Here is a 25,609-nt window from a genome sequence, read left to right on the forward strand (position 1 = left end):
CTGCACTAAATCGATCAGAGAGACACCATCCATTACCTGCGCGCGCGCCGCAATTATAACGCTAGTAATTGGATCTCGGCGTAATGCGAGACATTGTAATACAGTTCTGATTGCTTTTCAACTGGTTGCTGATGCTGATCTATCCGTGCTGGGAATAGTAATTTGGACTGTGTATTGAAACTTGGGGCTTCAAAGAATATGAGAGTCCAAGCTTGCTTTGCAAATGTAGCAAAGCTCTCCTTGGCTCTCCATTTTAAAACCAATTTAACGACAAAAAACTGAAGAAGACAAGGGTCGTGGGACCCACCACACAACTAAGAATAAACTGAAGGTTAATTAAAAAACCCCTTACCACCACACCATAAAAGGAAAGCGGCTAAAAATGAAGTCATAACATTATATGATGCTTGAACACACTGCAAAAACTTCTAATGTATTAACTAAGCGGTCTAACATCCAAGAAATGACTGAGTGCTGCAAGAACTCAACGGAAATACTAAATAATAGTTAAAATTAATTATTAAAAACCGCTATGTGCATGTTGTTTATCTTATACAGTATAACATATCGCAATATATTGAACATTTGATATATATTTTTAGATAAATTCGCATGTCCGCCGTATCGTGCGTGCGGTCGGAAGGACCAAAATTACATAAAACGTTATGTGCTCATAAAACAGTAAGATAATATTATGATGTTTTAATTAATTTTTAGAATAAAGAAACTGAACTTTTATAAGGAAGTGACTACCGTGGATTTAACGCTCTGTTGATGTTCAAGATAATTTCTTTATTTCATTTAAATTGATGCAAGCTTCGTATCCATCATTTGAGCTTATCTTATTCTTGGTATTATCTACACGTCTAGAATAAGTTCCCACAGTGCGCTTATGGTATAAACACCTATCACTCTTCGTAAGCACGCTATAACTTATCGCCTATCATCTTATAACGTCTATAAATTCAATCTGCTACCATCATGATTTTCATTCCCATAACTCGCGAATCATAATTATTAATTATGGCCTGTTCAGTGTGGAGGAATCGAAGCAGCTACCCGGTTCATCGACCGCCCCCTTGGTTGCTGATCCGCTATAGATCAACGTGGACAGTTTGGCATCTCATCGCAACACGAACAGAGGCCGCTACCAGCCACTGTCGGCCTGCGGGTGAGGCTCCATTGTATCACGTCACTCTAGATTAGATGCACGTCAATGAGGTTCAAACGCGGATGGTAATGTGAAGTCAAAGTATCTTTATTGAAGTGGTCCTTAGGTACGAATGTTGACAGCAGGAACTGGTCCTTTAGCACTGACACACTTTTTAAGCATGCCTGTCTTGTAAGGCGCAACTGAGACGATTCCTTTGTTTTAGTGAGGCTGAAAGAAGCTCCGATTTTACAAGAATTTTGCAAGATTAACAGACATCCAGAACAAATCCTTAAAGTTAACATAATCTCATGAAAGAAGCACAAGAAACAACCCAACAAATCAAGCTACCCAGAATCGTTCACACCTAAATCCAGTCCCCAGAAATTATAACCACTATACCAGTTTAATAGGTACTACACCTAACACCAGCCACGGCCATTATCATTCTCCCTATAGATCAAAGTCGTTTACCATCTCATCATGCCATAAACAGGGTAGCCGCCGAACTGACGCTGCTTGCGTTAATATTGAGCACCTTAATATACCGCTATCGAGTGTACACTATCGGCCTATGGATGGCTAAAGTGCCTGTCCATTGTTGGACGTCACGACAATTTTTGAAGGGTATAAATGAGGAGGCATGGAAGTTTGGAAAAGAACTTATAGAAAGTTGTGTACGGGAAGAAATAGATTCTTCATGATAGGTATGTCAAATAGAGAGTATCTCTCTTGATATTTAAATCGATTGTGTATATTTAAATGAGTGCAATTCTAAGCACAAAATATCTTTCCTGACAAACAATGGTATCCTTTTGAATACCATTGTTTGTCAGGACACAGCAAAAGTTTATTTTTATACATAAGCAGCATATTTACCTTTTGCATGATTAAATGACGTATTAGGTATGTACTTAATTTATAAAAAGCAGTACTAAAAACACTTCTCAACATTATCACATCACATCGTAGCCTACATAACGAAAATCATCAAAAATATAGCAACTAGTTTCAGGAGCAATCAGTGCTATGGCTTCAGAGGCAGTTCCCTCGTGATGGCACTTCATTACAACAAGCTCCTTAAGATATCGGCACCTACAGACGCCGTCGTTACTGGCAGCCGCCTGTCGGTGAGAGTGTGCGTGTCCATTGTTACACGTCATTTTGGGAAATGTGCTATCATGTTGGCGACTGTTTTGTGTAAGTAACTTGAGTATGGGAATAAAGTGTTGATAAAAATAACTGTGGTACATTGCAGAAACAGGTATATTGAGCAATTAAATAACTATAATTATCATTTTGTGTATGCAAGTTTTTGATACGAGACGAAGAATCGAAGAGACAAAATAGGCAGGTTATAGATGAAACACACTAAAATATCCTTATTTCACAACTATAGCAACAAAAGTTATTTTATGACAATACCAACCAGAAGTGACAAGTTCATGAAGACGATATGAGGCCACACATAAGACAATGTTAGTAGCCCTAATCTTGTTCTCATAGATACAACCTACAAATAAATCGTCACAACAATGGACACATACTCAACAATGTCCGCGGTATCAGATGACGAGGTTAGCCCGACGCCGCATGTTTACGAACACAATCTAATTTATTAGACGCCGCGCACAGATTACGACTCGCCTCCTTGCTTACCATCGTTTTGTTGTAGCCCTGTTTTATCTGCGATCGGATTCAACGTACACTGTTCAAGGACCTCTTTTTTTGAGCGAAAGTGATTTCAGTTGCACGCGAAAAGAAAATTGTGTGGTTTCTAGTTGTCCTGCAAGCTGCTAGTTGTTTAAAGCTACTTTGAGGTCTGGTTGGAATTTTGAGACGATTGTCTTTTTTTGGGTGGCAATTTTCTCTGCATCCTCCAGAGCTACAGCTTAAAGTTACCCAAGACAAAAAGGCAATATTTGATGTCATCTTGTCTGTGCCTACCATACCACATAAACCAATCTTTTTAGCGGACCAAGGATCAAAAGTGAACAAATTAAATTGCAGTTATTGATCAATCGATTCCAAATAGCTTACCAATAACTAACTAATATAAATTCACCCCCACCAACGAAATGACAACCAATCAAAACACAGCGATAAATAACGACAACAGTTGCAGTCTTAATTCTAAAGTTAATACTACAGACTTAATTTTATCCGAACAGTTAGCCACGCGAACCGGTACCATGACTATCGGTGGGATTCAATAATTAATATGCTAATGTACGGCTTTGCCCACCCTTGCGTATGTTAGCATTGTGCCAAAGAATATGTGCTGGATGATTGGCAAGGTACCTCCTGGTTACTAAAGGTATTTTGAGAAGCAGGATGACGAATCAAGAAGGGATACTGCCGGCCTGGTGCACAAAGGGCTGAAGAAAGAACAAAGATCTCCTTAAGTCAGTAAAAGTCTGACAGTCGCTCTCACTTTAAACATAGCGGGATCATTTAATTATTTCCCACAACATTATGTACCTACTTAGCATCTCTCGTCAAAGTTGATGTCTCAAATTAGACTAATTTATAGGAAAATTCTCACTCCTAATTTTTAGGCACTTAAGTTAAAGACACAAGTCCGTAGTACAATAGTCTTGCATCTCTGCGCAACAATCCAGATAGGCACAACAACTTCCCAACCCAACCCAAGGTACATCTATCACACCATTATAGATCTATGCTCTGATTTGCGTGCGCGGGCGCAGAAAAACCGTCATAATTTACGAGCATGCAGCTGACGTCTGACTGACAGACGATGTGTAGTGAGCCGTGCGAAATGTACACACAAACACACACAAAAAACACACAGACAGACAACAGACGGTGTTTTCTAAACATTGTGCATAATTGAAAACTAATAACAAGTGCGGAAACACGGAAATTGGTAATGATTGCTTTATGATTGTGGGATTACGATTATAAATCTGTAGCGATCCGGAAATGAATTGAAATTACGTGCCGCGCCTTTGATTGCTTGGAAAACCAGTGTCCAGTTGGTACTACTAGTGGCCCACTGGGGTTCCACCTTCTTAATATTTGACATACCTACAATATACTATTTAGTACCGTTAAAATATTTTAAAAAGCGTTTGGTAATTAAACTGCCCTACATTTCTTTCAAGAAGGAAAATCTGATTCTAAAGTCCCAACAATTCGGCATGACATACGACTAGCCGACACGATTTGACATTTTGTCAAATTCGAATAAATAAACCTCTTGATATTCGGATTGATGTAACCTTTCCGATTCGACAATGATCGGTTTTCAGTAACTGACTGTTGTCATGTCGTGACACGAAATCTTATCTCGTATCGACTGTCGATCATCTGTATTGATACACGTTAGCTATTTACATAGTGGTTATAAATAGCTTGGATTAGTATTACGTATGTCTATTTTTTTTTAATATAATTTTTTATCTGACTGACTTAAGTCTGGCAAATAATACTAAAAACCGCATACCTGCAGTAGGTCAACACTGAAAATTTCCTTTCACGGAAGTCGGTCAAAAAATAGTGAAGATAATGTATATTTTTGCTACACTGTTTCTTAGTTTAGTTCACTTTCTTTGATCATTATCATCAGTATTATTATATCAACCTGTTGCCGTCCACTGCAGTATTTTTTTACACAAAAACAAATGAACAAATGATGAAGTATGGCATTCTTGATAACTACTCTTTTGTTTAACTCACACGATACTTAGTTGACAAATAAATTGTTATAAATTGATCGCTTTCTTAGAACTCCAGTAGTTTTGTTGATAGCTTCTATTAAATAGTCGGTAGCTAGATTTTAATCTAGGTAGTTGCACATTTTTCTAGAAAAAACATTAGCTTTCCTGTATTTGGTTCATATTTTTGTAATTGTTGATCATTTAGAGCCTATATTCCTTACAGCTAGTGAACTTTTTGTTTAGATATTACAATAACTAACTTTTTTATTAATAATTAAAACATAATTATTGATTCAACTACAGCATTTAAAACTATCTCCCCTATATAAATATATGTAGGTAATACTTCTGGCAATAATTAACACTGAAGAAATAATATTTGCCGTAATAAGCTTATCGATTTTACTGCTTCCTATCTAAATTGTTATGTAGTTTTTATAAGTACAACACTAACTATGCCTCATGGTTTTACTCGCCCATAGCCTTTGACCTACTGTGTCACATTGAACTTAATTTTTGTACTCTGGTCCTAATATATTTACCGCGAGTGGAGTGACTACATTATCATCAGGCTAGCCTTTTCCCAACTATGTTGGGGTCGCCACTCAATGTTTAATACTGCTCACACATCATCCTATCCATATTACACTTAAGCTTTCTACATCATCTGCCTAGCCTTTTCACAACTATGTTGGGATATATAAGTTTTCGACAAGAATAAAATTTCTATACGTTAGGACCTCAGTTAAGTGATGTTTCATTACTCCAAGGTAACACATTCAAATATAAAAACATATAGTAAAAACTTTTTTTATAATAACCAATTAATAGATACCGAATAAAGATTAAATTCTACCATTAGTTTTTAATTACTGGGCTTGTGATTACCTTCGATTGCGGTAATAAGTGGCTAACTAGACTTGTGTGTCTGTTTGTGTAAACGTGGCTACTAAACAGTGTTACTGGCACCTGTCAACATTTATATGCATTGTTTTAGTATTACCAGCGTTTACTGTGGTAATGAAAAACTTACACCTTTTGCGATTAATATTGAAAATCTTTTAATTTAAACTTGATGGTTTGTTTACAGTCTAGATCTAGTCTAAATTATAAGAGACTAGGTTCTGCCCACGGTTTCAGGCACACCCCGAGGCAAATTCGTCCTGGACATGGATGAAGATGAAACGTATAGCCCAAATTGTATTTTGGTACCTAAATAAGTTATATGTACTGCCAAGTTTCATAGAAATCCCTGTAACAGTTTGAGCTTGAAAGAGTAACAAACATACTCATAATACCTATGTAATACCTATATTACTAGTAAGATATATTTATCACTTATAATTTTACAAACAGTTAACAACACTAGGCATCAAGTTCTCGCTTCATTCTCTACAACAACATAATATTTAAAGTTCAAAGCATTAAAATGTTGAAGTTAGTCATTAACAACGCGACCAACACTGCAGTATAAAATTATAAAATAAAACACATCTTTACTTCTGTCCGCTATGTAAATTGTGTTAACTGACGATATGACCTTTACACTTATATAATTAGTAGCTGCTGTAAAATTAATGTCAATTCAGATGCCTTGATAGAACACATTCCTCAGTTTATTTAATTATCAAAAGAATTGACTCGAAGGACCAACTACGCCATACTCGAAAGACCAAGTATGCCAACCTGGTCCTTCGAGTCACAGTTATTGTGCAAAAATTATGTTTAAATTAATTAAAATGAAAAATATTAATAAGAAACTATAAAGATGGTAGATACTGGGTTTTATGATACGAGTACTTATTTTGATTTATGTTTATAAACTACGCTAATTGCTACTGTTAATGTTATCTTGAATACAGAAGTCTACATCTCGATCTAAGATAATATAGAAAGTGAAGACTAATGAAAATAATTGTTGTTTTTAATCAGTTTTATTGTGCGAGGGTGTTTGTTTTTTTATTCCAGTAATCCCTTTGGAATATCTTCATAGTTTAGCTTTATCAAATATTACGTATTTTTCCAAAGGGCTCTATGAGTATTGAAAAATACAAATGCCCACATGTATTGGGATTCATTACGCAATATAAGAAAAAATATTCCGCTCTTCAAATCAACTGTTACAGCATATAAATGCTGTCTAAATAGTCGAAAGCCTAACCACATATCAATAGATAAACGACACAAGATAACAAGTTCTAACTACCACTGTTTTAGCTGCGTCTGGTTAAACACCAGTTAAGGGTCAAAGGAGTTAAGAAAAGGCCGCAAAGGTTGACAAGAAACGACGTTAAAAGTCGAAATTAATTTCTTCATTAAGTACTAATAGACAGCATTTAGCTTTACAGACAATTAAGTTCTCAAGACAGACGCATAGAAGTAGAAAACTATGTAGAAATAAATAGCTAAGCTTGCAACAAACTGCGTTATTTTACGTACAGTTTTATTCAGCAGAATTAAAGCAAACAAAATACTATCAGCATTTTAGAATTCCCCGTTGGACGTTATCGGCAGAGCGTCAATTCGAGGGAGTCGTCATTTTGACAGGCCACGTCATAACATATGACGGCAGAAGTCACACTATGAACAAATGCATGGAGTATTGTTTGTTGGTGGATTTTGTGAACATTGGAGAGAATAAAGAGTGAAGTGTGAATATTTTTAGTGAAGGTATATGACGGAAAATTGGTGGTTAACTGAAGATTTTCGAACTATTGAACAACAAATTATATTTTAGATACAAACACGTTCAGGTTAGCTGAACTGAGCAGATTATCCTAAGGTTTCAAAAAATTGCAACGCAAATATCGTATGTCCATGTGTCCTAAATGTGACATTATTTTACTTCGAGTAAACCTATCATGGTTTTTGGTTGGTTATGGTTTTTGTGTGAAAAGCCGCGTACGCACGTACGAACAAATTTGTTGCGTTACATGATATGCAACAACTTGGTTCGCACGTGCGTACCACTATCGAACATCGAACACTCTGTTCGTCAAACATGTTCGCGGCGATCCTTGTAGTGTGTTCTGTATGGACGGTGTTCGAAGCGCTTTAATAACTTCACAATCGACCACTTCCAACGGCGCCGTCATGGCTACTAAGATAGAGTTCACGACTGTTGTTCGCGAACTCGACTCAAACTATGTTTGCGTTCGTGTTCGAATATGCCGTCCATACGTACGAACCAAATGTTCGGGTCTGGTGTTTGTGTTCGCTATGTTCGTGTTCGTACGTGCGTACGCGCCTAAAGAATAACAAAAAACCACACAGCCAAACTTTCACGTTTATAATATAGTGTATTATTGTGAAATAAAATGTGATACCTGTACGGTTTACGTACACTCGTGACGCGACATCGAGCTGAGTAAGCATATCGGTCGATACACTTAGTTCGCAATAATTATTGAGCTGTGATATCACTTTTAACCCTTTCACAATACTGGTCCTTCTGCCTACACTTTAGCAGTGAGCCGTCAAAACGCTTCTGACGGGCGCCAGTCAAGCGCCTCTCGTTCTAAATTTATATAAAGCGATCGACAGTGACGCGATACGCAAACGTGACGACTGCGTGACGGCTCCGAGCTGTGACGGTGACGACTGACGACTGTATGGAACGTTCTGGAATGTGGAAGGATTTTATCTGGTGGTCGGAGGCTGTTTTGAGTGATGGGTGGTGGTTTTGAATTAATATTTCGGTGTTTTTGAGTAATTGTTTGATACTGAAACTGCATTGTCTAATTGAACTGAAGTTGGTTATTAGTTTCGTTATATGAGCCGTTTTATTTTATCATTCAAAATTGCGTTGCCGAGTCTTACTGAAAATCTCAATATGATTTTATACTTTTTTTCGACTTGGAAATCGATCTCGCACATGCTACGCTTCTAATTACTACATCAACAACACTGTATATTATGTAGGTACATATAGATCTACACAGCTAGGTAGGCATATGTATTTAGCTTATTTTAAAAACATTTAAAAATTTGTCCAATTCTCAGCCATAAAGTCGATAAGATCTTGAAACACAAACACATTGATTACAACCTTCTTAAATAGTAATTAATGTTAGTATTCAACTGTAGAACTTGTTCGTATGGCATCCATAGCTGCCTATAGCATGGTATAGCGTAGTATAGCATGGTATGTGAATTTATGGTCAAGTTATGCGTGACATTAACATACAATGCTGGCTACTGGGTGACGGCTGGACTATATGGAGACCAAATACTATTGAATGTCGATGAAAAAACGTTTTGACTGGTTTTTTGACTTTGTGTAACCTTTTTTCGTCGGTCCTACGGAGTAAGGTAGATCTTGGCTTTTGGTATTCAGTTTTCAAAGACTGAGTTACAGCGGAACTGAGTCTATATTTACAAGGTTTGGTGAAAATTAGGATGACTTAAAGAGTCCAAACATGAGTTTAATTTATATAGAAGAGTATCTGAGGAAACCCTTAGACCCAAGTTCATCGACAACATAACCAACTGTTTTCTATGAATTTTCACGCTAAATTAACCAGTTTTAAGAAAACAGACGTTTTTGTTATCAGTAGACTGAGGCCTAAGTCTCATAGTGAATGTAGAAGACACATTTTCTTCCCCAATCTACCATATTATCTTCACTACCATCACTCCCAAACAATGTCACCATTGATACCATGGTGTTACCAGGGTCCGGTGTCCTGAGGGTCGAGAGGGGGGGGAGGCTGCGAGCCTTAAGTGAAGGCGAACAAAACGAGGGGGCGACACAGTGTTGATGCTGATTTACGCGTCGAGCCGCGTGCTCTACTGGCCCGACTGACCGCTGAAGAGCAGTGGAGTCGGCTTGGCACAAAAATTTTTTTTTAAAGTAGTTTTGCTTAAGTTATGTTTTTTATTTGCTCCGTAGGTTTTTAAAGATGATTTGATTGTTTTTTGGATGAAGACGGTACAAAATTAGACTGAGTTACAATTTTGATCGAAAACGCACCTACTTACTTAAAGATCACATTACACAAAAACTTTGAGTACGTAGTTCGTATACTATGAATTTAATCTTAACTTTGATCTAGGAGGTATAACTTAGCTCATGTTTGTCATATAATTGATGAGGTATTAGCATAGTAATATCATCTTAATAAAGCAATAATTAATATTTACCAATACTCGGAATCGTAGCAATACCGGTCCGTACCATTTCTAGGAAACATCACATTTGCTGATTAATTACGGTATTAATTACTTCTACGAATCATTTCCTACCAATATGATATTAGCCAAATAAAAGCAAAGCCTTTCTTTTAAATATTAAGAACTTTGTTATTTTAATGTAAAAAATAAATAAGTTGACAAACGAAGTAAGTAAGTAGGTATAAGGAATGTTGTCACATACTTTCATTTTGTGGAATTTCAAGTCACTGTTTTACATAATTATACAAACTTTTAAAAAATAAATTGTCATACGGTTTTGACAATCTCATAAGCCATATTTTTGCCCTAATTTTAAAAATAAAACGCGAACATCCAGAAATTACTTAAATAATAAAAACAATGTCGTCTCCACAGCTCCCCCTGTGCCATTATTTGAGACAGGATCGCGAGCTGCAGATAGCGCGGCGGCAGACATTTTTTGCATCTTTTTTCGTCTGTCTGTTTTTGTTTTGTGTCCACATGCGCTAATACTGAGACGATCGCTGACTCGCCCATACAACTCGTATTTTTACCTTTTATCCTCTAATTAACAAGAAAATAACACAAAATGCTTACAGAATGTATGCTTTATTAGTCTTCGTAGCGAAATCTGACACCGTTGATTATTTTTAACAGAGGCATCTGCTTCATAGCAGGTGCTTGTCCCGTCCGTCTGTTTAGAAGCGCACTATTTTATACGTCTACATGTCGTTGATGCTCACAGATAAGGCCCTTTCACAAACCGAACAATAATTCAGTTTGCCGATACAAAATTATACGCTAGCTTTATAAGAGAATAATGCAGAACCAAATAAAGTCGTCGAGCACAATCCAGCCTGACAAACGAATAATTCTTAAGGGATTATTGAGTAAAGGAGCAACAAAGTCGAGCGCGTTAATAGCACCGAGTTGTAATTTACATAAACAATTTTATACAAACGGCTCCCTGTTGAGTGAACTAACAAATATTACTCGCTAATTATTTTGCTGAACATTACCTCTGGACACTAAGTAGACACGCCGCGTCGCGATACGGTGGTCACCTGCTCATTACGGAATTTCAGCGAGAGATGCGCGTGCGCACGCATGCCCACGTTCCAATTTTAAAATTTTAAACGCATTTCGTCGCTATCTGTCATCGGGAGCGGACGCGGCGACTGTATTGGTCCGCGGAGGGATCGATTAAATCTGCCACAGTGCGGTGGCCATTAAAATAAAGTGTCCCTTAATAGTCCCTGATAATGCTGAAATTGAAAAATTTTATTTTTATTTTTACTTACAGCTGTACGCGATAAGGAATGTGTTATCTTATGAAATATCATAATTTGCATACGTTGCTAATATTGAAAGTAAATTAATCGTCTGCCTGCCTTATTGAGCATTAAGTATTCGGTTTCGGTTATAGAATATCGATAAATAACGTATGTCCTACGTGCATACGTGGCGGACACGCGATATTCCAACCAACATTGTAATACAACGGCTAAGGGCTCCGCGGTATGCAATAATTGCAACAGATCTCAACGGAATTGCTATTTACTTTATTCATATTATATTACCGATGATAACCCGATGGTTTAGGATATCTAGAGGGAAGTAATTACCGTGAGTTAAGTCGAAATCAAGTTTAATAATTTCTGGGAACGTGTAAGATGTGGAATTTATCATCTGGCAGCAAATGGTCAAAGGTCATGTTCAATGGAACGTAAATACACGCTCGTACTTAGAATAGTTGGCATTCAGTGTATTGACTGATATTGCTTGCTTAACATAGCTTTACTTAGCGAATATCAAGGCAGTTTGCGTGACCGTGTACAACTTACAAGTTCTACATCCCTACTAATATCGTTAAGCCTATCTGTCTGTTGTTCATTCCCTTTAAAACCTCGAATGAAAGACTTAATTTTACATATTAAGTAATAAGTACTTAGAGAAAAGACAGAATCCTTTCTCTTTGAACATAGTAAGCCTTCTCAATACGTATGGGACCGCAAACATCATCTAGTGTTACTTAATTTTCTATAAGTTCAAGTCCAATGATCTCAATATTAACTACCACATACAGAACTAGTAATATCCTCTCGAAGGGCCTATAACAGTCCGGTAACAGCCGAACCGGGTAAACGCGTGTAAAGCCGGTTAAACGCCACTTACTGCTGCTAATTAGAAGTAACGCACCCGGTTACTGCTAAGTTTTAGCCGAATGTGCCTCTAAACGTTTGAGTATGTATGGATGGAAATGGCCTATTTTTGTTTTGGAGATGTTAGTTAACCTCTTAAGTATAATGGATGGAAAAAAGCCTTTTAGCGGCGGTTCCCCGCGGTTTAACCAACTTTCTAGGAGAATAGTCATGTGTCCTGTCTATCGCATTAGCAAAGTAGCCTATGTCCTTTTTCTGGCTCTAGCTATACTGTCTGTGTACCTAATCTCATAGAAATTGGTTTAGTTTTTAATCAGAGTTTTATCTAAGGTTAGTTTAAAAAATTGCCCACCAATTAAATCAAAAGATAACACTTGTAACCAAAACACTAAAAAATCTTTAACCTACGAACCCGCAAATCTTAGGGAACACTTACATCATCCTCCGAGCCTTTTTCCCAAACTATGTTGGGGTCGGCTTCCAGTCTAACCCGATGTAGCTGAGTACCAGTGCTTTACAAGGAGCGACTGCCCTATCTGACCCCCTCAACCCAGTTACCTGGGTTAAGGTTTGGGTAAGGGAACACTTACAAATGACATTAAAACTAATTCAAGGTGACCTAACTGTCAACATTAGATATTACCACATCACGAGCACAAGAGTGGCAGATTCTACACAATATCTAGACAACAGATTTGAATTGATCGATCAACTGATGATTGACGGTATCTCCTTGAGTGATGGCCATCATGCGATGTTCATGTGCAAAGATAAGAGAAAGGTTTGCTGCTGATAATAGATGCAGTCGAGTATTTTTTTTATAGGTGTTGTAATTCGAAGAGTTGTCATGAAGATTTTTTCTTATATAAGGTGCATTTGTTGAATATTAATTAAGTTATTTTGGAATGCTGAGTACTCTTATAAGCCTAGTGTTGTAAATGAAACCTGTTTTCGATACGCTTAGTACTTATTAAAATGTTGATTTATTTAAATACTTATTATTATTATAAAATAACGTTAACGTATTTTTCTGAAGCAGATCCATGTAGTCATATAAATTCATTGCCAAAAGTCATTAAGTATAAATGCTGGTAATAAAATGACTAGCATTAGGCAAGTCATTGGATCCTATTTTATTCCAACTTTAAGTATTGCTTCTGAATTGTCGTCTATAATACAAGCCTCAATTAAAAAATATAATTACAATTTTAAACTATTTAATTCTTAAAATAATAGCGATCGTATTTTTAAACGTACGCTTAAAATACACAGAGCTATGCATGTGTGAGTGTAGTACGTATGTATTGTGTGTAAGTTAGCACTTAAAGTAAGCTAATGATTATTAATGATGTGGTATAGGCTTAATTTACTAAATACGTAATGTTTTTATTGCCATTTTTATAGTAATTGCCTTTTTACTTGTAACCCGCTAATGTGAGCGAGCTTAAGTGTAGTGCATTAAATTCTTTGTGTGTGTACTTAGTTTTATGTAGTTACAATATATATTGGTAATCGATATATGTATTTATAGTTTTATGGATTGACTCAAATTGAAATAAGGACAAGGTAACTGTAGGAATTCTAACTATTGTACGTTTATGTTTACGCTTAGATTAGTGATGAAGAAATATTACAGGTAGCCATATGAAATTGATGAGAACCCATAAGAAGCTTAGGGTAAGAATTATACATATATATATATGTATCATCATCATCATCTGCCTAGCCTTTTCCCAACTATGTTGGGGTCGGCTTCCAGTCTAACCGGATGCAGCTGAGTACCAGGGTTTTACAAGGAGCGACTGCCTATCTGACCTCCTCAACCCAGTTACCTGGGCAACCCGATACCCCTTGGTAAGACTGGTTGTCAGACTTTCTGGCTTCTGACTACCCGTAACGACTACCAAAGATGTTCAAATGGCAGCCGGGACCTACAGTTTATCGTGCCATCCGAAACACGGAAGAACTCATTATGACAAGATGGTCACCCATCCACGGACCGACCGCGCCAAGCGTTGCTTAACCTTATGATCCATCGATCCGCGCGGCTTTGACTTAGCCACGAGCTATTATACATATATGTATATTGAAAAAATATTTTCCACTGAGCTGGCTGATCCAAAGTCTAACTCTGCATTCCTTTAATAATATTAATTAATGAAGATAATATAGACTCTATGTAAGTAGGTACACCTTGACTACAAGGGCCAATCCTATATTACATTTGTCTAAAATACATTTAATAAGTCCGACCCATCATATCACAAACATTAACAAACTTTATAGTGTCATTTAAAAGAAATAAAACTTTAATATTTTTAATTAACAACTGGCCAGCAAGATAAAGTTGCCAGCAACAACCTATAAATGTTGCCATATGAAAAAAACTATCGTGCAGAATATGACAGACGGTTGTTCGGAAGGTATGTTATAGCTGTAAGTTCATTTGGTAGCGATAACATAGGAAATTTATTAGGTCCCTTCAGTGTACACAGACGGAGTAGGCTTTTGAGTAAATTATTGTAATGTGATATGGCCTTGGTAGCTTGGTACCAACCAGAATAGATGTCCTTGAGTGAGGCCGTCAATTAGCAACTATGGAATACATGTGTGGCTGGGGTTAATTTGCAATGATTTATTGACAGTCTGGACTTAAATTGCATGCTTCTAAAATATTAGTTGGTATGAAGACGCATTTTAGAAGAGTTTTTCAAATATTTGTTATACAAAAGCTAAAGTTACGATCAGTAACAAAATTTTTGGAATAAACTTCAGAAAATTACAATTTTTACGACAACTATTCTAATAAACAGTAGCGCTACGACTGGAATCTCCAAGTTTGGGCAACTCATAAAAATTGCAACGAGCTCACAACTAACGTGCCGAAATACCAAACAAAAACACAGCTCATGCCAATTCATTAAAACTTTCCCACTGATGACCTCTCGCTACACCTACTATTTATACCGGGATGGTAGAATTTTCTGTCGACTGGCAACACTAACGGCGCGACAACGAGCCAAAGTTAGATTGCAAGAGGCCATAAGCCCGCGCCGCCACTTCAATCTCCCTTTAAGACGGGAGGTGTTTGCGAGATGGCGGCTAGAATTTTTTTCTTCACGCGGATAATCTAATTTGGGTAGTAAATGTTTTTATTAATAAATAAGGCGGGGATGAGGCGACGCCGAGTCTTGAATGTGTAAGATAAACGCGATGCTGCCTCGAGTTTCAGCTTCCTATGCGAGTGGGTCGGGAACTTTTAAATAAATTAAATAATTGGTTTTACAAGACGCCTTTTGCTGTCGAAATCTAAAATTTTCTCTGTAATAATACATGAAAAATACTCTGAAATATCTACTTTATTGTTCCCTTTTAAACGACTTCTTCAGATGGATCAATGTGGGTATATTGTATGAATTAAAATTTAAAAATTTATATCGATGTGTAGTTACGCACTTTGGATCAAAATTATTCAGGTCAGGGCTGAAGACAGAGCCTTAGTCAGTCGTCATAGGTTTTTCCCAAATTTTCTTATCTAGTGTCATATACCTAAAGCTTGGTGCAAAATTCAACTTAACGGTTTCTCTTGCCATTTTACTTCGTCAAAACGATCACCAAAAATCAAAAATGCCGAGTGCAATTGTGAGTGAATTATTATAAAACAAACCCAGCTTATTTTAACGAAACAGAACTGACCTGGCAATCAAACTCCAAAATACTAACATATTACTATAGAAAACTTCTTAAACTTCTTTTACACCTATACCTACATAATTATCTAGTAATCTACAAGAACTTCCCACGAGATTTTGATCCTGATTTATAGACTAGAATCAAAAGTTAGTATCTTCAAGACATGTGTGTCGACGAGTATCGGATGTATCGACTTGTAACGATCGCAGGCCTTCGAACATAAGGCCTGCCTTTTAGATAAGGATACGCGTTAAATCTGCAGGTGGGATACTTTCAGAACTATTTCAAGCAAACAAACATTTTTATGTCTGTGTAGGTTCTTTGTTTGCCAGATCAAGTGTGTTGGGTGAGTCATGTTTCTGAGTAGTTCTTCTGTAGAAATTAATGGTAATTTTGATGTCTAGGCTACCTAAGTAATAAAATACTCATATTGTATTGTAGCCATTGCAGTGAGCGAATAGGTTTCTTCACACTCCACTTTCAGAAACATTATCAATGTTTCACTTACCTGACCAGTCGAAAAAGTGAAATGTTATAGTAAGTACTTATTAAGTAACAATTAAAAAAGAACAAAACGCTGAAACAATAAACTTCACAAATGCGCACTCATTCAAAGTTCCAATAGCTACGCTTTGATACCAGTAGCGCCATCTATTGGCACGAAAACGAACTAACAGTTCAGAGGTTTACGAAAACATTACTTTACAAGATAGTTTTGTGCTGTAACTTAGTTTTTTAATTCCAGATAACTTGAAATTAATTTTAATGAAGATATACCTAATTGTTTTATGTTTGTAAAATTATTTGGTAGGTAGGTACTACTACTTATCATAGATGAAATTATAGGCAAATGAAACTGAAGTCGCATAAAATAACTGAAATTACAATCTAAACTAAGTGGGTAATATGTTTAGATAAGGCACTATTTCAAACTACCTACAAGCAAACAATAAAAAGCCACTACTAACTGACCCTAAAGTCCTTACAAAAAAATGAAATCACGATCATTCTTGTAGGCAAAAATCTGCAAGCATATTTTTATTTATTCATGTTTAATTAAGCGAATCGTGGCTGGATGGCCATTGTCCGACTTACCTGCTCGATTTAAACCGCCGCCAACCGGTCCGGACCCGTCATCAGACTTTTATTTTCAACAATAATTTATTTACCAAAATATCACGACACGAATCATTCATCACGTAAATAATAATATTTAAATATCATCTGCAATATCCTTCACTCTTCTACACTTTTACACAATGTTTTTTTTTTAGTTTATATAAATAAATATTTTTATTTTACATTCTGAGTAAAAACAACACCATATCCAGCCATATTTTATCGTTTTACTGTCATGATAAATATATGAAGAGGTTATACCTACAAGCTAGTTCAAGTTTTCATTCCGTTCCGATTTCAAATCGCATGGCGACGTTCCGATTCGCACGGCGCGTTCTTAGCGCGCGAACATCGCGTCTGCTGCACGATGGACTCCGTCAAACACCGGGGGCGGGCCGAAGGGCCGGCCTTCGGAATACACTCGGCTAACTTCGGAGCGCACCTCTCACTCTGTAGATCGCGAAGTGAGCTGAGTCACAAACACAATACGTGAGCGTGAGGTGATTTATTTTGTGTTTTTGCTGTGTTGTTAATTGGTAAGTGATTTTCAGTTCTTTATTATGTATCTTATGTGTCTACGTCTCTTTTTAGGTATGTTGTTTGGTTAGGAACGAAATGCAAACTCAAACAAGATTGTGTTATTGTTCATCTAGCGTCTGTACTTTTTACGAGTTTTTGACAAAGTTCTCAAGCGTTACATTCGTTACCAAAACTGTAATAATACTCAGATAAATTAGCACATTCATGATTAGAACTTCAAAATACTTATAAAGTTTGTTTTAATAAGTTGAATTAAAAATAGTCAACATAACCTTAAAGAGCGTGACGTTTGTGTTGTCGCGCTGGCTCGCTAGATGGCGTTGTCCGCAGGGGGCGGCGCTTGCTAACTGCCACACTAGCTCGGGACGTATGTCATTTGCGATAATTGAAGGTTAGTTCAGTATTGTCGAAAATTTTAGATAAGCGTTGTTTATTTTATGATCACCCCCGTTCACCCCCGTTGGGTTGTAAATATGGGGTTCCGGATTGGCAGGCAAGTATTTTTAATCCCTCTATTTACTGGTTATAATATATTAGATAAGTTTCTGTTTTTAATGAAATACAGTCGGCGCCATAAACTTTGTGCTTAGTTTATTTTTATTTTTCATACAGCATAAATATTATTTTATATTTATTGAATAAGCTTAATACAGCTATTTATGGTTTATATTATGGTTTTCCTTAAGAACCCAATAGTTAATAAGAAAATAATTTACTGGAACAATGTTGACTTGAATTTATGGTTTTAGTGCATTTTTCTGAAAAAAAAAGAAACTTCGTACTACATTTCACTTGTTCGTTGTCAGCTATGAGACGTCGAGAGTGCGTACAACGTTGATCCACTGCGCCCTGTAGCGTCGTCAGAGAAAAAATCTATTAAAAAATATGTAGGTATTACTCCTTATTTGATTCACGACTTTTCTTTATTATAAGGATGGCTTAATCCAGGAACCTGTAATATTTTTCTTCAATAAAATTTCCTTGGCAGAATATGATGTCTTGCCTTTTCCTCTTTAGATTCACAGTGTCAATATGACAGTTTTTAACACACTTGTCAAATTCCCACAGGTAAGCGCAAACATCTTGATACAGGCATCGAAAAATACAAATTATTTTAATTCTACTACCTAACTACTTAAACAAAAAACTGTGTGTGCCTTGCGGACCGTCCAAGGCGTTGTTGGGGGCCGTCTCTTGACAGATTTATGGCGTGCGTGGTTGTTACTCGTACGCAACCCCCTCCTGTCCCCCCGCACCCCGCGCCCTTCGCGACCCGCACGCCATCCCCTTCTCACGAAAATTAAATCGTTCCATATTTGAAATTCTTTTAAATCCCGCACCGATTGCTTTTTTTTATTTTTTTCCGATTTTGATATCTTTATTTATGATATGACACCTGTGTTTTGTTGGTGACTGTCCGCTAACGTCGAGACTGTCTGGTGTCTTCCATATTTATTAGATACAGAATATTCGAAAACTAGGTATCCTTATTTTTTAACAACAATCCCACTTACTTTTTTATTACAAGTTTCTAATAATTAGATGACTACATAGTTAGTAAGTGCCTACTAACGGTTTTATTATAGAACCTAGCTTATTTTTAACAATTATATTTTATCTATTTAATCCGGACATTCAGAAAGAGTTCACAAAAGCCAAAAAAAAAAGATTTACGACTCCCAAACTTTCTTGTACCGACCATAGAAAAAAAAGCCGCCACTTTTTTCAAATGAAAGCAAAAACATTAAAATTTACGAGCATCTCAAACAATGATAGTAATGCATCACTCGTCATAATAGACAGATTACGTCTGTCTGTCTGTTTGTGACAGATTTACGACCACTTGCATAATACATAACTGTTTCTTGCATAATGGTGAACAAAAAAAACGTTGCATTCATTCACACGTTCATAGAAACGGTTCCAGTAATTATAATTCGAAATTAGAATTTCAATAACGGTTTTGGTTTTGCATTCGTAATTTGAATCTGGAAAACTGTCAGTTTTTAAACTTGAAAGAGGTTAAATAGGTACCTACTAGAAATTATCGTTCCAAAGAAACGTTGAGTCAGTCTTGTCTCTATATCTTGCATCAAGAAGGTAAATCAAATTACCTACTCATTATAAACTGTGTAATATAGGAAGTTTTCTAGGGTTTTTTTCCAAGTATCAATCTTTAACCTCGGTTAGTCTTGAAATATTAATTTAAATAGACGTCAATTCGCTACGGGTCAACCGTCAATTATAAATCATTTGAATTTATTGATTCCGTTCTACGAATCTCAGACTAATTTATGTTTATCTTTTATTGTTAATTTCCAATTTTAATATAAGTAGGTAGCTCACATCTCCTCACTAACTTTAAAATCTAAAATCTTGAAATCCCCAAGGCAATTCTGGTATTTTTTTTAAACGGAAGGCAAAAACTAGGTACCTAAACGTTTCTCATCAAGATGTTTGTTTTGATCAACTCTACACGCCATAGAGCGGTTGGAACTTACTTAAAACTTTAATGACATTGACAAACCACCACGCCAAGTAAATAAAAACCCTTTGTTAATTTAATAATAAGTACCTTTATATTATAAATTCGTGTTTCATTCTTATTACAATATAACTCAAACATTAATATTCTTTAATCAAAAACAATAAACCATATAAATAAAAATGTCAAAAATGGAATAAATCAAAATGGCTGACACACCACACCATATACAGGTTGTTCGAAAACAAACGCACATTTATTTAGATACATATTAAGCTAATTAATAATAAATCCAGAGTCCCGGATTACGGTGACGCGCCGGGACAAATGTTTCCGGTCGCACACGGAACGGCTTTTATTTATTTTTATTATTTTTATTTACGAAATAAAAATTTATGGTCGTCGAGACCGCCTTCCGTGAGATTTAGCGAGTTTGTCATAGACTCGGGGAGCTGAAAACTCGATCTGAATTGAATTATGTACGTTTTTAATGGTTTCGCGGTTCGTACGTCGAAAAAGGTTGTGGTAATGTATTGGCGGGATTGTATTTGTGTGATTTAAATTCATATTATCGGCAAACAAGTGGATTTTAGGTTGCTTTCGATTTTTTTTGTGTTGTGATTTTGTTGTTTTGGTAGCAGGTAACAGATTTTTCTATTCACTCAAAGACGAAATGCTTTACTTACTTATTCATTATAGTTGTGCAATTGTGTGACGTTTTAAATATTCTAGAACAGAATTAAAAACCTCTTCAAATTATACAAAACTTGAGTGAAACCTGTCAAAAAGTTAATATTATTAATAGAATTCAGAAGCTTCAATATTAGCATTAGCGTATAGAATGTCGTTTAAAACTTTCTAATTCCACAGTAGAACTATCGCAAGATACTAACTGTTGAGAAGGCCATGGTCTACCAACCAGTTTCTTCAAATTTATGCGTTAATCCACCTCCAACAACAGCCAGATTTATATCAAATTGAGTTAAGAAGAAAAACACAAATATTATAAGAATTTAGAATTCAATTAATTACTCGACTACCTGCTCAATAAAACAATTTTTATGTAATCACGATGTTTTACAAAAGACTATTAAGCCAGGGAACTTAAGCTAAGTTACACTAAACTTAATAGAGATAGGCCCAATAAAGGCATAACTTAGGTATAAACGTTTCTAATGATTTATTTGCCGACAACACTTAACAAACGTAGTTCATTTTAACTTCTTTGCTTTCCTAATATAGTCAGAGACGCATTGTTAAATACATGAAACAATCAGCTTGTTGAACAGAGAAAGAAACACTATCTACGTCAATTTATCTGCAGCCGTACGCTAGGCTGACAAACGCACACGCAAACAATAACTTGTAATACAAGGCTGCGTACAAATTTAGTTATACACCCACTCCGGACCGACACGATTATTTATAATAAAACCCTTTTTTATACGATTTTGTTTCCGATTCAACATAAATAAGATATGTTATTTAAAGTCAATATATCACTTGACAGGTGGTAGGCAGCCATTTTTATTTTTACACACTAATTAATACTCAACAGCTCAAAGAATAAAGGTGTTATTCCCTTGACAGGCGTATGTACTCGGGACGGGCAGACGTTTCATAAGATTTATACATATATCAAAGTAAGGCTTTGTGTGAATGTAGTGAGAGATTTTAATCAACGTCCGAATGCAACGGCAATGAGGGGCCCGGTTCGATTCCCGGCTTGTACAGGACGGTTGATGCGATTAATTGAGTTTAAACGATTAATTAACGATTTCTTCATACAGATATGTATCAGTTTCTTGAATACGAGACGTATTTTTGAGTGAAAATTAAAATGTTCGAATGTATTTGTTAGTCGAAATGTAATACTTTTACGAATGGCTTCCGACGTGTTCACTGTAATGAATAAATCTTTTCTTTAATTTATTTTATGTTCGGTGTCCATTATTATTCATTGGGCAATCCTTTGAGCAAAGTGGTCAATATATATCGGTAAGCAATTTGAGCATTGTCCTTGTCACACTGGTGACGTCATACGGGGGACATGTTGAAATAATAATCATATGAAATGAACCACCCTGTACATAAAACAGTGCCACTAATCATGGGATATCGTCCACATAATAGCACCAGGAACAACATTACCGCAGTAATGATGTTGTAATTCATTGTAATAATTGTAATATAGTGTCAGCCAGCCAAACGGACTTATTGAACGCAACAATCGACGTTCAACATCGCTCAGGCGAGAATTACAATCATTTATGTATTTATTAAAAAAGACAACACATTCGATGCGTTTGTAACATTTTAAGCATGTTTTGATAATAATCTAGTTTTTATTTAATGATATATCAAAGACTAGTTTAAATTTCCGCCAGATGAAATAGAAGGTTATCAACACGCAAAGCAAAAGATCTTTCGTAACACTTGTAATATTTATGCGGAAACTGAACCCAGTCGGTACAATCTTGTAATCATAAAATAACCGCCTTGTTCGAACCTAATGTGACCACCAGCGCCATCTAGTACGGCAATAAAAAAACAACTGCGTCGTTAGTCGCTAGAGTTGAGCTAAATACTCGAGTCTGGTGAACTCGGGTTAAATAGTCGAGTGTGTGTAAATGCTGGGAATTTGATGATTGTGTGTAGATGTTAGTTTTTGTGTAATGTAGGGTTTGGTTTGGGCAGCGAGTGAGGCGTTGCGTCGGCGGCTGACGCGGCGGCGAGCGCTAATCGATGCGCGCCACTGCGCTGTCTTCCGACGGCGGCCATTACGCACCTTTATGGCCACCCAGCCCCCGTCCCCCGCGCCGCTCTAAGGCGGCACATGACGAATCAATATGCCGCCTACCGACTCAACACTTATTTATTTGACACGATTTATTAGCCGAATGCCTGTAAACTTTTATGCGCCCCTCTGTTCTCATCCCCTCACCCCGGGCCGCGAGGGATGCTTTATGATGGACACAGCAGTGATAAAATTCTATGTTTCGGCTGCCGTCTACTTTTATTGGGAATCGGAACAGATGTCTGGATGAGACTAGAGGGAGGGAATTACTATTCGAACGCCGAATAGTAAGCGTTCCTCTATGTTGCCTTTAAAGAGGCACCATCCCGGGCAATAACAATTTCTTTTTACAATTTCGCTTCATTAATTACCATTTTATTCTGCCGGGCGGTGCAATTAACATTAGTTACTTTTTTACCGTCGCAAGCGCTCAGCGACCACGGTGTAGAGACAAAATGTCGGCAGGAAATGTGTAATTTTTTCACAAATATTGCGGAAGGAAGACGCTGGCTTCCTCTGGCCTGTTTAGATGGTTTTTATGCTAATCGTGGAGATTTGCTGGGTTTTCTTTTAGCGCGACAATTATTCACGGTGTGCGGTCGCGGTTCGCCCTTTAAGAAATTAGCGCTAGGGAGACCATGCGGCCGCGCGAACCATCCCTCCCACTATTATTATACTTAATCGACGAAATACTTATCCGGAACAAAGTACCTACTGGTATCAACTTTGTCCGTATTTGCCAAATTTTATTGGGGACTCTCTTTGAAGTAATCATCAATGTATCTATGTCGATGACTTGATGGACGTTGTCAATATCCATCTAAGTAGCGAAAGGTTTTGCTAGCTCAAACAATGCCTTCTGAAATATTGTTATGAGCAAGCAATAAAAAAATACGAAACGAGTGCTGGCAGCACTTGTAAACTACATAATAAGCGACGAAGCGACATAAATCATGAATAATTACGAGTAAACAAGTGGAAAATTACACGTACCACATCACCGACCCCTTCTGAGCGTTACATAAGAATTCCCAGTAATACCATATTAAAACTATTTACAAACGCACAAACATTGCAGTGCTGGCAACATTTGCTCACGCGGCTCTTATTTTTTATGTCCCCTACGAATAGTAAGCATGGTCGCCGTAAGTTTTAATGGACGATATACATGCATAACTGTGCTGTTAGCAGTAGGTAAGGACAAAGCTAACGACTTAACACCAATAAATTAATTTGCCAATAAACACGAGCGGCCCGCTGCCTCCTCAAACGGAAACGTGTACTTTAATTAAAAATGACCATCCCCTAATGACCTTTTGGTATTAGATAAAAAATTATCCATGCAAATGTAGCCGAGAATTTATTTTCTGTTTGTTTGTTGCGTGACATTTAATCTAACTTGTACTTCTTACGAGTAGAAAACACTGGGCGCAGGATTTATTCGTTACTGCAAATGAATGAAGATTCGTATAAAACGTTGTTCGTTCGACACAGTCCGTCATATGGTAAGTATGTAATTATTTACACCGCATCGCGCGTGTATCGTGTCCAAACTCAATATTTCACTTAATGGCACTTATAAACGAGGCGATTACTATTGGGGAACTAAATGAATCGATTTATATCGATTAAATATTAACAGCAATTAATACAATAGTCGATTATAAATATCGTGCGTATTTACTAATTAGTTCCAAAATTCGAATTGTATACAGTTTAAGGAATTATTCTTTAAAATTGCAGTGTGTTATTTTTGTTAAGTGTCAAGAATGTTATAAGCGCAAGGTGCTTTTAAATTCTCCTCACTTTCGTCCAGATCGTCTCTGTCCCTTTGATATTGATAAAAATGTTTCCAACAGAAGCTATTTACGTCAAATAAAGTCGAAAATATAAGAAGAGGAAGTGTTTTATAGAGCCATTGACCTACATACTATTCTATTCTGCCAATGACGAAGCAATGTATTTGACGAAACGTTGTTAACGAACGAACAGGGAAGTTTTGAGTCGAGACCTTTGCACAAGCTGGTGTTATGAAGGCGCTGTCGTGTGCATGTAAATGTAAAACAATTTCATCTACCCGCTTGTGAACGACGGCCGGGAGAACCCGTGAGCCGTTCCGATTCACACGTCGACATTGTAACTCCACCCGCTCCGTTCCATACTCGAATGCATAACAGACAAACAGGCTAATCCCGGCGTTATCGTAAATTGTCAGTTTATGACGTGCGGAACGGCCGCGGGGGGAGGGGGGCGCGGGCCGAGGGGAAGAGTTTTCTAATTTCGCCCCCTGCGCCCGTTTTGATGCGCTAATTCGTGTAAGCAGTTTCTGAACGTGCTTGTTTCGTGTTCACTTCAATTTGCCAACGCTGAGCGTGCTGGCCGGCCGCTCTTACCGCCCACACTTAAGGTCGCTATTGCAAGGACCACGCTCCAGCATTACTTTGCAAGGTTATCGTCGGCTTTTACATAGAGTTGCGCAATTTACATACATTTGTTTGTTCGGTTTTTAAATTGGGGAATTAACAGTGTTAATCGCGATGTTGTTTTGCTAAAGGCCCCCCCTAGCAAGTTTCGAAGTTATGTTACCTATACGCATAATGTTATTTATTTATCGTATTCCATAAAAGACGGACGGACGGTCAGTTAATATTACATTACAACAGAACATATCAAAGCGCGGCGCGCGATGGGATCTCGACCTGCGCGGGCGCATCAGCAATTAATACTCTTCATTTAATCGATTCCTTCAATTATTCCACCTTGATATATGTTAATCCTTTTCGGTCTCGGCCTCCCCGGGATATTGTTGGCTATAATTACGTGGGAGGCGAC

General features: G+C 37.0%; 2 protein-coding genes across 2 annotated transcripts in view; one reads left to right on the forward strand and one right to left on the reverse strand.

The window, feature by feature from the left end:
* Positions 1–17,020, reverse strand: part of LOC110369696 (protein tiptop) — a 286,797-nt gene extending 269,777 nt beyond the window's left edge. Inside the window, exon 1 of the mRNA XM_021325209.3 lies at positions 16,932–17,020. The gene's annotated coding sequence lies outside the window, so the exon portion shown is untranslated. The remainder of the gene's footprint in view (positions 1–16,931) is intronic.
* A 378-nt stretch (positions 17,021–17,398) lies between these two features.
* LOC110369776 (zinc finger protein 433) overlaps positions 17,399–25,609 on the forward strand; it is a 37,342-nt gene continuing 29,131 nt past the window's right edge. Inside the window, exon 1 of the mRNA XM_021325324.3 lies at positions 17,399–17,491. The gene's annotated coding sequence lies outside the window, so the exon portion shown is untranslated. The remainder of the gene's footprint in view (positions 17,492–25,609) is intronic.

The sequence above is a fragment of the Helicoverpa armigera genome, chromosome 9, assembly GCF_030705265.1.
Source record: "Helicoverpa armigera isolate CAAS_96S chromosome 9, ASM3070526v1, whole genome shotgun sequence".
Lineage (NCBI taxonomy): Eukaryota > Metazoa > Arthropoda > Insecta > Lepidoptera > Noctuidae > Helicoverpa > Helicoverpa armigera.